The sequence below is a fragment of the Euprymna scolopes genome, chromosome 9 (assembly GCF_053919585.1).
Source record: "Euprymna scolopes isolate OS-2025 chromosome 9, ASM5391958v1, whole genome shotgun sequence".
Classification (NCBI taxonomy): domain Eukaryota; kingdom Metazoa; phylum Mollusca; class Cephalopoda; order Sepiida; family Sepiolidae; genus Euprymna; species Euprymna scolopes.
The window spans coordinates 120,006,551-120,019,665 of NC_136490.1; the positions used below are offsets into that span (position 1 = coordinate 120,006,551).

Genomic DNA, 13,115 nt, shown 5'->3' on the forward strand with positions numbered 1-13,115 from the left:
TAAAAATGAAAAATGATATGTGAAAAAAAAAACGATATGTGAAAAATGATATGTGAAAAAAAAAACGATATGTGAAAAATGATATGTGAAAAAAAACGGCAGGAGAAAACTACATAAAAACCAAAAAGATGACAAAATCAGAAAAGGATTAAAAAGCAGACTGTAAATGGAAAAAATAACGCAGAAGAAAAAGATCAAAACGATGAAAATAAAAGGTCAAAATGACCCAGAAGAAAAGGTCAGCATGACCTATAAAAGTAAAATGACAAATGAGAATAAATAACAGCATGAGAAAGATGGTTGTAAAGTGGGAAACGTGAAAGAGACCATGAGCAGTAAAAAAAATGTGGCAAGATGCATAAGGAAAAGGATGGACGAATACCGAATCAAAAAAAGATTAAATGTCCAAGCAGAAAATATGAGGAGAAAATTTTGTGATCTAAAACAAAATATCACGTAATAAAAAGTATAAAAGTGAAAACTGTGTCAAAGAAAGGGAAAAATGGGAGGCAAAGAAATGATAAATCGATCAGAAGCCGATAAAGAACGAAATCACGCCAAACAAAATGATGGAATAAAATTGTGAAAGGCAAAAATACAACGTCACGTAACAAAATAAGTAAAAATCGTGATATATTGCAGGAGAAAATGGACAACGTGACCTTCCAAAAAACGAAAATAACAAAATGTTTTAGGAAAAGAAAGAAATAGATTTGCGAAAAAAATGGATAAATTGACGAAATAGTAAAAAAAAAAAAAAAAAAAAAAAAAACACTGTATCAAAGAGAGTCACAAAAACTGGCATAAATAAAATAACAAAAAAATATAAAAATTATAATTTTCATCTTTTTTATTGCTTTATTATGTGCCCCCCCCCCAAAAAAAAATACATGCGAAGCAAAAGAAAAAATTATACAGTAATGAAAACGATAAAATGAAGCGGAAATTTTTTTTAAAAAATACTGAATTATTATAGAAAAATAACGACGTAAAAACTGAAAAAATGTAGTCTGAAAACAGGAAAAGAACTGCAAAAAACATCGCCAAAATAAAGAATTCAACAAAGACTTAAAGTTCCAAAATATTCTTATTGAACATCTTGAAAAGCAGAAAAAGTCAAAGAAACGTCGAATATTAACTTCAAGACTGGAAAGCGACGCGAAGACAAAGAAAAGCAAGAGAAGACCATGTAGAGAGAGAAAAAAAAGGAGAGAGAAGGAGAGAAAGAGAGATTGTGACAGATGGATAGATAGATAGATAGAGAGAGAGAGAGAGAGATAGAGAGAGAGAGAAAGGGAGAGAGAGAGAGAGATTATGACTAATAGAGATAGGTATAACGCAGCCGTTACATCGCAAATGGACAAACAAATTAAGCAAATAAATAAAATATCCGAGTCGGCATTTTTTTTTTTTTTGTTCTCAACAAAAGATTTTATTACTTACTATTTTCGGCATCACTTAAAAAAAAGCACATGTCCATTGTATCCTGATTATGTTTTTCCTTCTTTCCGCCGCACGCCGGGCACAGACAGACAATTCTTGTCTGCGACTCCACACGTCCATTTCCATCGACCCATTTTTCTTTCTCCCACCTCAAGCCAGGCATTTCTCGCCTGCATCTTTACATGTCCATTCTCCTCGACGCTTACCTTGTTTCTCTTTCGGCCACTTGTTGCATTTTTCTCCTTTTTCTTCCTTTCTTCTCGCGCAAACTTCCTAATTTGCATATGCGCGTTTTTCTGCTAACTACTGATATTTTCCACGCGCTCATATGCGCTACGTTATATGAGAAAAAAGAGAGGTAGTATGGCATAGAGAGAAAAAGAGGTAGACAGATATAAAGAGGGATTATGATTGATAGAGATAAAAGAGAAAAAGAGAGTGATTATAACAAAGATAGAGAGAAAAAGAGAAATTATGACAGGCAGAAGATAGAGGGAAAGAGAGAGGGACAGAGGGATAGAAAGACAGATTATGACAGATCGAGATGTAGGAAGAAAAAGAGATTATGAGATAGAGGGAGGGGGAGAGAGACAGCTTATGACAGAGAGAGAAAGATTGCCCAGAGAATAAAAAATCACTCAAATAATGAAAATATTCAACGTAAAAAAAAGTCATGCAATGAATAATCTAGCACAGCCATGAGGCATAAAAACAAAGCGCGAAACACGTAGATTAATATACACACGCTATGCATAATATAAAAAAACGTACAAAGAAAACTCTACCTACCATTATGATTGATCTGCGTGAGGCCGAGTTTACTGCTTCTCAAACCTCAATTGCAAACAACAATCTTATTGGATATGTAAGGAAACACTGATAATATATATATAAAAAAAAAACTATCAACGTAAGAAAATGGTGAATTTGATGTAAAATGTTTTGCATTTAAAAACTAAATTCAAGTCATTATATAAAACTGATTTTACAAAACCAGTAGTAGGTTCTCATTCTCTACAGTGCGATGTAATCTACAATGTATTATGGACTAAGGCACTACGAGGAGGCGTGGGAAGTTTCGTTCCTGTGCACTATGGTAGGTCCCGACTAGAAAAGACAATCAAGCGATTTAATTAAAAGTAAATGATTTCACCGATTTCTGTGACAAATGCATTGAAAGTGTGAAACATTCGTTGTCATTCAATCACGGGCAGAGTCGGGTTTCCCTGCTAGTAGAATCCAGGAAGTTTTTATTAGTTAGATTAGAGGACTGCTCTGGTAAACAATGGATCGAAAGTTCGATTCTATATATATATATATATATATATATATATACTAGCAAAACTACTCGTCGTTGACTGGGTTCAAAAACAGCCTACAGAAAATGAACTCTGGTTTATGAAAGTATGATAGGTTATGAAAAGGAAGAGTTGTAAATTGTGGTTGAACTTGGGGGTATCAAAACCAAAGCAAAATATGATGAAAGTAAAAATAAAATAGATTAATCCCATCGTTTATTATACCATACCTGTTCACACTGAAACACTTATCACTATATTCTGTGGATCTATATAAAAAAAAAACCTTGTTAAACTTTGTGACATATTTCCATTCTGTGGAGGTCAGGCGCGAACGAACACCCCATAATTTTATTATACCATGTTTCTTCAAACTGAAGCATAATTATCAAAGTATAATAACGCAGATAGATATGAAAAGTCTTTATTAAAGTTTGTGCCTATTTCCATTCTATGGAGGTCAGGCGTGAACGCAGACCCCACAATTTTATTATACCATCCCTATTTAAGTTAAAACATACTTATCAAAGTATTCTTATGTACATCTATATCAAAAACACTTGTAAACGTTTTTTTTTTTTAATTTTTAAATTTTTTATTTCAATACTTTGTTGACCAGGCGCGGACGCAAACACCACAATTCTAATGAACCACCGTTCTGCCAGATCAAACATACCCATTCCTGTGTCTCGATACATCTTCTACCATTATATCTAATCAATTTCTTTTTAAATAGTCAACCATATAGTATCCTATTCGTGACCAGACACGCACACACACGTTCAGCTTTATATTATAGATATATATATATGTTTGAGTGTGTGTGTGTGTGTGTGTGTATAACGCTCAACGTCTGCGTGTGTATGTCTGTACCCGAATAGGCACCTATCAAGAAATTGACCACATATAATGATAGAAGAGGTATAAAGAATCTTAAATGAGCATGATGAAGAGTGTCCGCAAGGGGTCACTTAGAAAGAGGAACCCTATGCACGCTCACACCGTTTCACGTAGAGCTACCAAATGTTGAAGGATAACCTACCATGGGGAAGGGAAAGTTTTGACGGGTGACACCGGTCACTCTCGCCAACGTGGTTTGGGCCCCAGTGGTGTCACATATAACTGGGAACTGTATGCACGCTCATGCCGTTTGACGTAGAGCTACTGAACATGCCATTGTTACCTACCATAGGAAGTGGGGTTTACGGTTTCCATCGCTTAGTCCCATCAACGGAGGTGGGAGCCTATGCTAGTTACTTATGATGGAGAACACTAATTAGTGTTCATACATTTATGTCAGTGAAAATTTCCACTACTGCCCTCTCATGTTGGTTTCAGCAGTTGCCCTCCCGCCCCCCACTCGCACAAAGATGATCCGAGAAAACCAGGTCTATTTGTGTGTTTGTCTGTCTTAACATCTAAAATCCGATGTGATAATGATGAATGCTTGTATGTCTGTCTGTTTGTACATCTATAGGACGAAAGGGAATACAGGGTGACACAAAAAAAAAAAAGCTAAATGGAGGTCATCTAGAACATATGCTGTAGAACGGAGAAAAAAAGGCCAAAGATCCTAGTGTTTTGATGTGATGTTTTGAATATAATAAACTAGTTATGACCAAAGTTTCATTTCATTCAGACAAAACACTAAGAAACGGCGTCTAATTAGATTTGGCGCCCGTTTTTTGGCACCCTGTATAAGATTAAAAAAAGTATGCAGAAAATAAATATCAGTTCAAAAGAATTTAAGTCATTTATATTGTGATACAAATCAGAGTCCATTTCTTGAATGGCTCTTTTGATCTTAATCAACTACCATATATATATATATATATATATATATATATATATATATATATATATATATGTGTGTGTGTGTGTGTATGTATGTATATATATATATATATATATATATATATATATATAATATCTGTGAAGTCTGTGTGTGTGTCTAGTCACGAATAGACTCCTCTATGGTTGACTATTATAGAAAACTGATCAATATAAAATGTTTGAGGATGGATGACAAGAGAGGTTTATCGAAATGGCAAACAATATTTTTAAAAAAATGAACTTCGTGAATCCATCTACAGAAAATGGAGCAGGATCCCCCGCACCTTAATGGAAACCCTTATTTCTAGCATGTCCCAAAGAATGTCTGAAGTCATCAAAAGCAGTGGAGGTAGAACTCATTATTAAGTTTGATTGTTGAATGCTTTCATACACTTTTCATACACTTTTTGTACAATTTAATAGAATTTTTGTCTCTGGTCTTATAATTTTGATCATGTTAATTTAATAAAAATGCAAATTTAAAAAATAAATCTTTGGAATGTACATTTTTGTTTACATAACATTTTAGATTGTAGTATTGATAACCTAAAGTCGGAAGAGTTTAAAATCTATCCTTAAAAAAAGGTTTCTTTTAAAAGAGTTTTAAGTATTCTTAAATTTTTTATCAGCAGTGTATATATATATATATATATATATATATATATATATATAGTCATCCACATACAGTACTGTTTCGCTGTTTCACAGCTCATCAGTGCGGCTATACAGGCAAATGCTGCTGTGTGGGTAATAAATTGACGATGGTTTACGTCATATATGTATATATGAAATGTTAGGTATTTAAACTTTATTATTTGAAATGTTTAATCTTCAAATATAGATTTTTTTGCTTGAAAAAAGAATGAAATTGAACATATATATATATATATATATATATATATATATATATATATATATATATATATATATATTGAAAGAAGATTCAGTTATCATGAATTGGATATTTATGTGCATTTTTATGTTGGATGAAATCCAACGTAACAAGGCCGATAGCCATTAGTCGCGTGCTCTCGTGTAATGAATGAATGCGTGAATGTAGGATTGACATGAAATGCTTAAAGATAAACTAAAATGACCGAAAAATGGGCTAAAATGACTTAAATAAATAAAAAAGTAAATGACTTAGAATGACTTTAATGAACTTAAGAATGAATTGAATGAACTTAAGAATGAATTTAATGAACTTAAGAATGAATTTAATGAACTTAAGAATGAATTTAATGAACTTAAGAATGATTTAATGAACTTAAGAATGAATTTAATGAACTTAAGAATGACTTTAATGAACTTAAGAATGAATTTAATGAACTTAAGAATGATTTTAATGAACTTAAGAATGATTTAATGAACTTAAGAATGAATTTAATGAACTTAAGAATGAATTTAATGAACTTAAGAATGAATTTAATGAACTTAAGAATGAATTTAAGTAACTTAAGAATAAATTTAATGAACTTAAGAATGAATTTAATGAACTTAAGAATGAATTTAATGTACTTAAGAATGATTTTAATGAACTTAAGGATGAATTTAATGAACTTAAGAATGACTTGAATGCTTAAAAAAGCAAATTAGGCAAAAGGCCGATTTTTAAAGTGACGAGTGAAGGGGAAATGGGGACCGACTCCCCGGGGAGTAGGGGAGCTGGATAGTGACAAATTGTATGAAGGGTTTCCCCTACATTGACCAATGTCTTATATATGGGGTTGGTATTTATTTGCTCCCCCACCGAGCAAATTAGGCACAAGGCCGATTTTTAATGTGAGGAGTGAATGGGGGAAAGTGGACCTACTCCCCGCGGAGTAGGTGAGCTGGATAGTGACAATTGGTATGAAGGGTTGCCCCTACATTGACCAAGATATTTATTTGCTCCCCCACCGAGCAAATTAGGCACAAGGCCGACTTCCAATGTGAGGAGTGAAGGGGAAATGGGGATCAACTCCCCGGGGAGTAGGGAAGCCGGATAGTGACAATTGGTATGAAGGGCCTCCTCTACATTGACCAAGGTCCCATATGCTGAATTTGTTTACACAAAGAGTGTCGCTTAATATGTATATGTATGTATATATATGTGTGCGCGTGTGTGTGTATGTGTGTATGTGTGTATGTGTGTGTGTGTTTTAATAATGAAACAAAATTGAAAGTGTAAATATTCCCTGGTAACGCCGGATAAGGACAATTAATTTCACAATAAACATCATGGCGAATACATGGCGGCATATTACGTAACATGAAGCAATTGCCTAAATGCTATTCGTTTGGTCATGGCTTATGAAATATTTAGATACACAAACATCAGTTTTAATCTGATATTCCGAAAAATCAATGCCTACGTGCTAAAATAAAAACCGCTAAATTAACTAGATTGAAAACCTTTTTTAAAAACTTAATAAAAATTTAATAATATTTTTTCCTATATGGGAACGTTGCCAGGTGACATTTTATGCTCTTAAAGGGCATACAAATGAACACATATTAACGGTATGCACAAGTCATCAATTTCCTCCCATTTTTTGGCTAATAGCGCTTGCACGAAGAGAAAAGCCAAATCGAGTTTATTCATCAGTTGAAATTTCGTCGTTTGATCTAATAATTGCATTATTATTTTTATTTTCTCATGAACACACAGTTTAATTCGATTAACCGAGAGAATGCGTTAGATATTAAACTCGATTCAAAGATATCGATAATATCCATCCTATTTACATAAGGAAATGCATATATATATATATATATATATATATATATATATATATATATATATATATATATATATATATACTTGCAGAGGCGAGTCGAAAGATTAAATGCTTAGCTCCAAGCTTTCAAAATAATAAGAATTTAATTTAATTTATATTCATAAGTTTCAAGATGTTTTATATATATATATATATATATATATATATATATATATATATATATATATACTAAGGCCGCCCGGCAATGCCCGGTCATAAAGTGCGCTTAAATATTTTGATTAGTGCAGATTTCGTATTTATTAGTGCATTATATTGGGCCCAATATATAGTAATGATTTTAAAAGTTTTTTTAAAAAATGACTCGTGCGCAACCACCGAGAATCTAAACCAAAACGTTTAGCTTACGATTTAATTTTTCCTTTGACGTTAATGCTTGAGCTATGAAGACGTTTGCTGCAAGGCTAAAAATTAAAACATGAACCAATAGCTATTACGTTACGCTTGTATATGCGTAATGCCGTCGTCCGACCTTCACCTGGCAAATTCCATTTTTTTTAATTTTCACACCTTTGCACTGATTTTCCTCGGCTAAAATCCAATTATAAAGATTTGCATGGGTTCGAAGACTTTATATATAAAGTTTCATATTTGTAGACTAAAATCTGGCAGAGGGTTTTGGTAAGCAAATTATTTTAAACAAATTTATATATATATATATACGCATACATAAAAATATATGGAAAGAGGTTTGTGTTTACTATAACCTTGTAACGCAAATATTACGCAAGTATAAATCATGTAGAATATCTGCATGAATATGATTACACATAATAGTTAACTAAAGATGATCAACCCATGAAAAAAAAACTAATAAGGAATTAATCAAAATGAATGTTTAAAAGAATATGCTAATTAGCTAGATCTTTTGCAGATGAATTCAATTCCACGATCCATCTATAACAAAGTTGTATTTTCTATTTAAATAGATAGAGAAAAGGGTTTTTTTTAATATGAACATCAATACAAAAAAATTATAAGAGTATAGACAGATAAGCTTCTATCTTTACATCATCAACGTTCTAATCCCCATCAGGCATCAATTGAAATGAATGGCCCTCGTCTTGGGGAGGCTCTATATTTTGACAAGCTTCTGAGTCTGGCCTTTACTCCTGATCTGAAATGGAACAAGTACATCAAATCCGTTGTCAAAGCCGCTGGAAAAAAAGTAGTGAGATCATTCTACTGCTCCAGTAGATATTTCACTGCTGATGTAATTTTCTACCTGTATAAGAGCCAAGCATGGAGTACTGTCTGTTTGGCAGGAGCTGCTAGAAGCACTTATCTTGCCTTGTTTTTAGTTTTTAGTTTAGGCCTCTTGATTCCTTGGGGAACATAGGGCCGCAACGACGCTCCTCCAACGGACCCGGTTTTGGGTGGTCCTCTTCAGTCCGGCCCATGTCATTCCGGCAGGCCTAGTGTCAGCCTCAATGCTTCTTTTCCATGTCTGCCTCGGGCGACCAATTTCACGCTTTCCTTGCGGGTTCCATTCAAGGGCCTAGCTGGTGTAGGCTTCCGCAAGGTGAACCAACCCAGTTCCATTTTTTTTTTATCTCTATCTCCATTAGGGTTTGGTTAGTTTTGTTCCACAGTTGTTCATTGGAGATAGTCTCTGGTCATCCGATGTTTAGGATGTATCTGAAACATCTGTTGGTGAATGTCTGGAGTTTGTGGGTGTTGGTCTTGGTCACTCTCCACGTTTGTGAGCCATAAAGTAGAACCGACTTTACATTGGTGTTGAAAATTCGGATCTTATTCCGGAGTGAGAAGGCTGTTGTTCTCCAGATTGGTTTTAACATGCTGAAGGTGTGTCTGGCTTTACTTATCCGGTGCTTGATGTCCTCGTCTGTTCCTCCATCTCTGCTGACAACACTTCTCAGGTACACAAACTTGTCAACCTTATTTTGCCTTGACAGAGTTCAAAATAGATTCCGTAGCCTAGTGAGGCATGCCTGGGGTGGAGATGTCGGTTAGCATAAAATGGTTTAGATTCCAAAACGGGTTCAAAAAGATTCATATATTACGTATTTTTTAAATATAAAATATATCTACTTTTAATATACACATCTTCATTTACTCGCCGTAAAATTAATAATATTCGATCTTCTTTCCTGCGTACATACTCATATACGTAATTTTCAACAACGTATTTATCTTACTTCACCTAATAACTTTATTGGCCAAACAATAATGTACTATTAACTTTGGAACATTAACTATCCAGTTGAATTGCTGTCCGATACAGAACTGTCAGGTTGTAATTATGTTTTGTGAACTGTGTAATTTAATGTGTAAACACGCGCACACACGCACACACAGAGAAGACGAACTGAAGTATGTTTTTTTATATACAAAGTTAAGAGATAAGATAATACATACATCGCAGAGACACGTATGGATGTCCGTATATGCGTACACTAGACAATACGGTCCGTATAGTGTATAGGCATTTAAATGGACATTGTGGCGTATATATATGTATGTATGAGGGATATATATATATATATATATATATATATATATATATATATATATATATATAGTTGGAAGTTTTTGACCTTCAAAACTATACAAAAAAATATTTTATTTTTATTTTTTATCATTCGTTAGAAAACTATTTAGTTAGTAAGTCATTTAATAACCCGCAATCACTGCATGGACTTGCTCTCTCAAATTCACTATAGTACCAATTGTAATTTAAAGGATCATCTGTTGTTTACCATGAAACACTGTTTCGGGGATTTAATATATATATATATATATATATATATATATGTGTGTGTGTGTGTGTGTGTGTGTGTATTAAAGGGTATGTATATATATATGTGTGTGTGTGTGTGTGTGTGTGTGTGTGTGTGTGTGTGTGTGTGTGTGTGTGTGTGTGTGTGTATAAGTTCAATTCACAATTTTCAAACCATCATCGTACAGTGGTACCTTGTGTCACTTGTCTCAATTACAAAAACACAGCTTTAAAAACCATAGAAGTCTCGAACAAAGCACGATTCGATGGATTAGTTAGCCTTTTTCATGGGTAGGTTGCAGTTTATGATCTCCTAAGACCAGGAAGGCCTCATACGGTAAGAACTGTTGCGAATAAACTATATCTGTTTATTATGCGTTAAAACACACGCGCGCAACGAACATTACAAAGAACTGTTGCGAATTGGAGCGGAGTCGAGAAGGAAATCCACGTTATAACAAGAAGATCGCATTGCGTTACTCCTTATAAATAATGTTACGCGAAATTGACATGTCTCCTTACAAAATACAACACTTTCAACGCCAGGATTATGAACAGATTAGAATATGCAATAACACTGCAAGTATTGTGTACTGGGGGCGGGAGATGGTTCTGTACGACATGAACGTGTGTATATATATATGATGTGCATATAAATCAGGTATGTATAAACGAGAGGACCGAACCGTGTACACGTTATATAGACATGTACATTTGTGTGAAATTTTATAAAAATCGGACCAGCCGTTCTGGGGTCCATAAGGAACGAATTATATATATATATATATATATATATATATATATATATATATATATATATATATATATAGCAAAAATGCGTTTTTGTTTGGTTGTTTGTTTTGTTTGTTTGTTTTGTTTGTTTGTTGTTTTTTTACTTATGTAAGGGCAACATATTTTGAACGAGGCAATTCGTTTGTGAAGTTTTGTACGCATGTGAATTTAACAAAGAAAAGTAACTGATTATAATTTTATTTAATGAAAAACAGAAAACGAGCAACGGATTTAATATACAGACTCCAAGAAAGATGCGATGAGAAAGAAAGACCCAGAAGTTTTAGAGTCGATTTATCATCGAGAGCAGAGGCATTCATAAGAACCTCAGGAAGAAAAGGGACACGCCTACGATTGAACGTCAATAGCTGAATCTTAACAGGATTAAGCGAAACAAGCCATTTCTTACCCCAATCTATAATAGAACCACAATCAACTTCTAGATTAACTGCATATTTCGACTGATCTGAGAAAGATGGGCGAGAAGTAATACCAGAATAGAGGGTGGGATCATCAGCATAAATGTTAACTTTCTGAATAATATTCTCTGGAAGGTCACTTATATAGGGAAAAGACAATGTTAAATAAATCGTCATGCTATGTAGAGCTTTGAATAAGAATTTGAGAGTCGGACTTTGTGAAAATAGAATAGAGCCTTGAGAAACACTGGCATTGGTAGGAAAAGAAAATGAATATACTGCATCAAGAGTTTCCATCAGAAATACGAAAATGCCAAGAACTTCGCCATTAATACCATTACGTTGAAGTTTATACAGAAGAGTAGGATATCACAGTCTGTCAAACACCTTTGAACTATCAAGCGCAATTACCTTACCATCGCTTCAGTTATCGATAAATCGACAAATCCGTTCAATTATAACAGTTAATAGATCATCTGTTGAACGAAAACCACGAAAGCTGCATTAAAAATCATTAACGAGGCCCAGATTTTCCAGAAAATGAACAGGCCTGTTGCTGACCAACCTCTCAAAACTTTGCTAATAATAGAGAGAATACAAACAGGGCGATATTTAGTTGGATCAAATCGGTCACCAGCATTTTTAAAGATAGGGACAACAGGGGACTCCTTCCAAAAAAAGGGGACTAAGACAAAAGAAACACTCGGGCGTACAACGTTTGAAACAACAACGGGAATCAAATTATGGCCAGAAGACTTATATTGGTCAAGACCAGCAAGAATTCTATCAACCATCTTTGGAGTGATGATTACAGAATGAAGAGTTTGATCAGTTTTCGAAGGAAATCCGGAAAGGCATCACCAGAATCATCGATAGAAGAATTGTCAGCAAAAAGACGAGCAAAGAGATCAGCGTTATCCTTAGAAGATGAAATGACCTGGAGACCATTAAATTCAGGAGGAAGAGAAGATTTGTCACTATTAATAAGACTATTAAAGATTATCTAAAAAATCACGAGAGCCAACCTTTTGAGATGAGACAGAGTTACGAATCCGTTGAGAATAGCTAGACATTCTCAGAAATTGCTCTCTTGCAGGAATTCCTAGTTCTTTTGTAAAGTTGTCTAGAAGCCTCTGAACCACTCCAACAATACTGATTGAAGTAACGATTACGATTGGCAATGGCAGAAGCACAACCGGATGAAAACCAGGGAGGAAAATGAGGCTTGGCTTGAAACTGGCGATGGTAAATGAGGGTGTGAATTTCAACAAGAAGTTAGTCAGTAACCTCCTTAGCAGCATTCGGAGATATACGAAAAATAGGACGGATGAGACGTCACATAGGAAGCTACGAAGCCCATCCCAATCAGCCATCCTATAGTTAAACGTCTTTCTATGGAAAAAACGATCAACTGAGGATTTAACAAAAAAGAATCAATCTCAACATCAACAACAACAGCATGATCAGAAGAACCCAATGGAGGAGGAGATAAAATAGAGCATGATTCAGGAACAGATGTGAGAAAAAAAATCAAGTAAAGATGATTGATGGAGATCATTATCAGGAAAGCGTTTAAGGAAAGTGATAATTATGAACAAGCGACGAGATAGAGAAAATATCAGTTAATCCAAAGAATTAAAGTGTTTTTTAGTAAGTAGAAAAATACTTGTTCTATGGAAGCTTACTAACTTGGAATTCAACAAATTCAATTTCCCGTATTATTTGATAAGTGGGCGAAAATGTATTGCTAGTTACAACGACTCTTAAGAAAATTACTTGATTTTGTTTTATAAAAAGAGAAGATAGCTGAAAA

At 34.0% G+C, this 13,115-nt stretch overlaps 1 protein-coding gene across 1 annotated transcript in view; it reads left to right on the forward strand.

Annotated features, from left to right (window-relative positions):
* The window catches only part of LOC145284825 (coiled-coil domain-containing protein 42 homolog), a 360,633-nt gene that overhangs the window by 249,059 nt on the left and 98,459 nt on the right, over positions 1-13,115 (forward strand). The window lies entirely within an intron of this gene.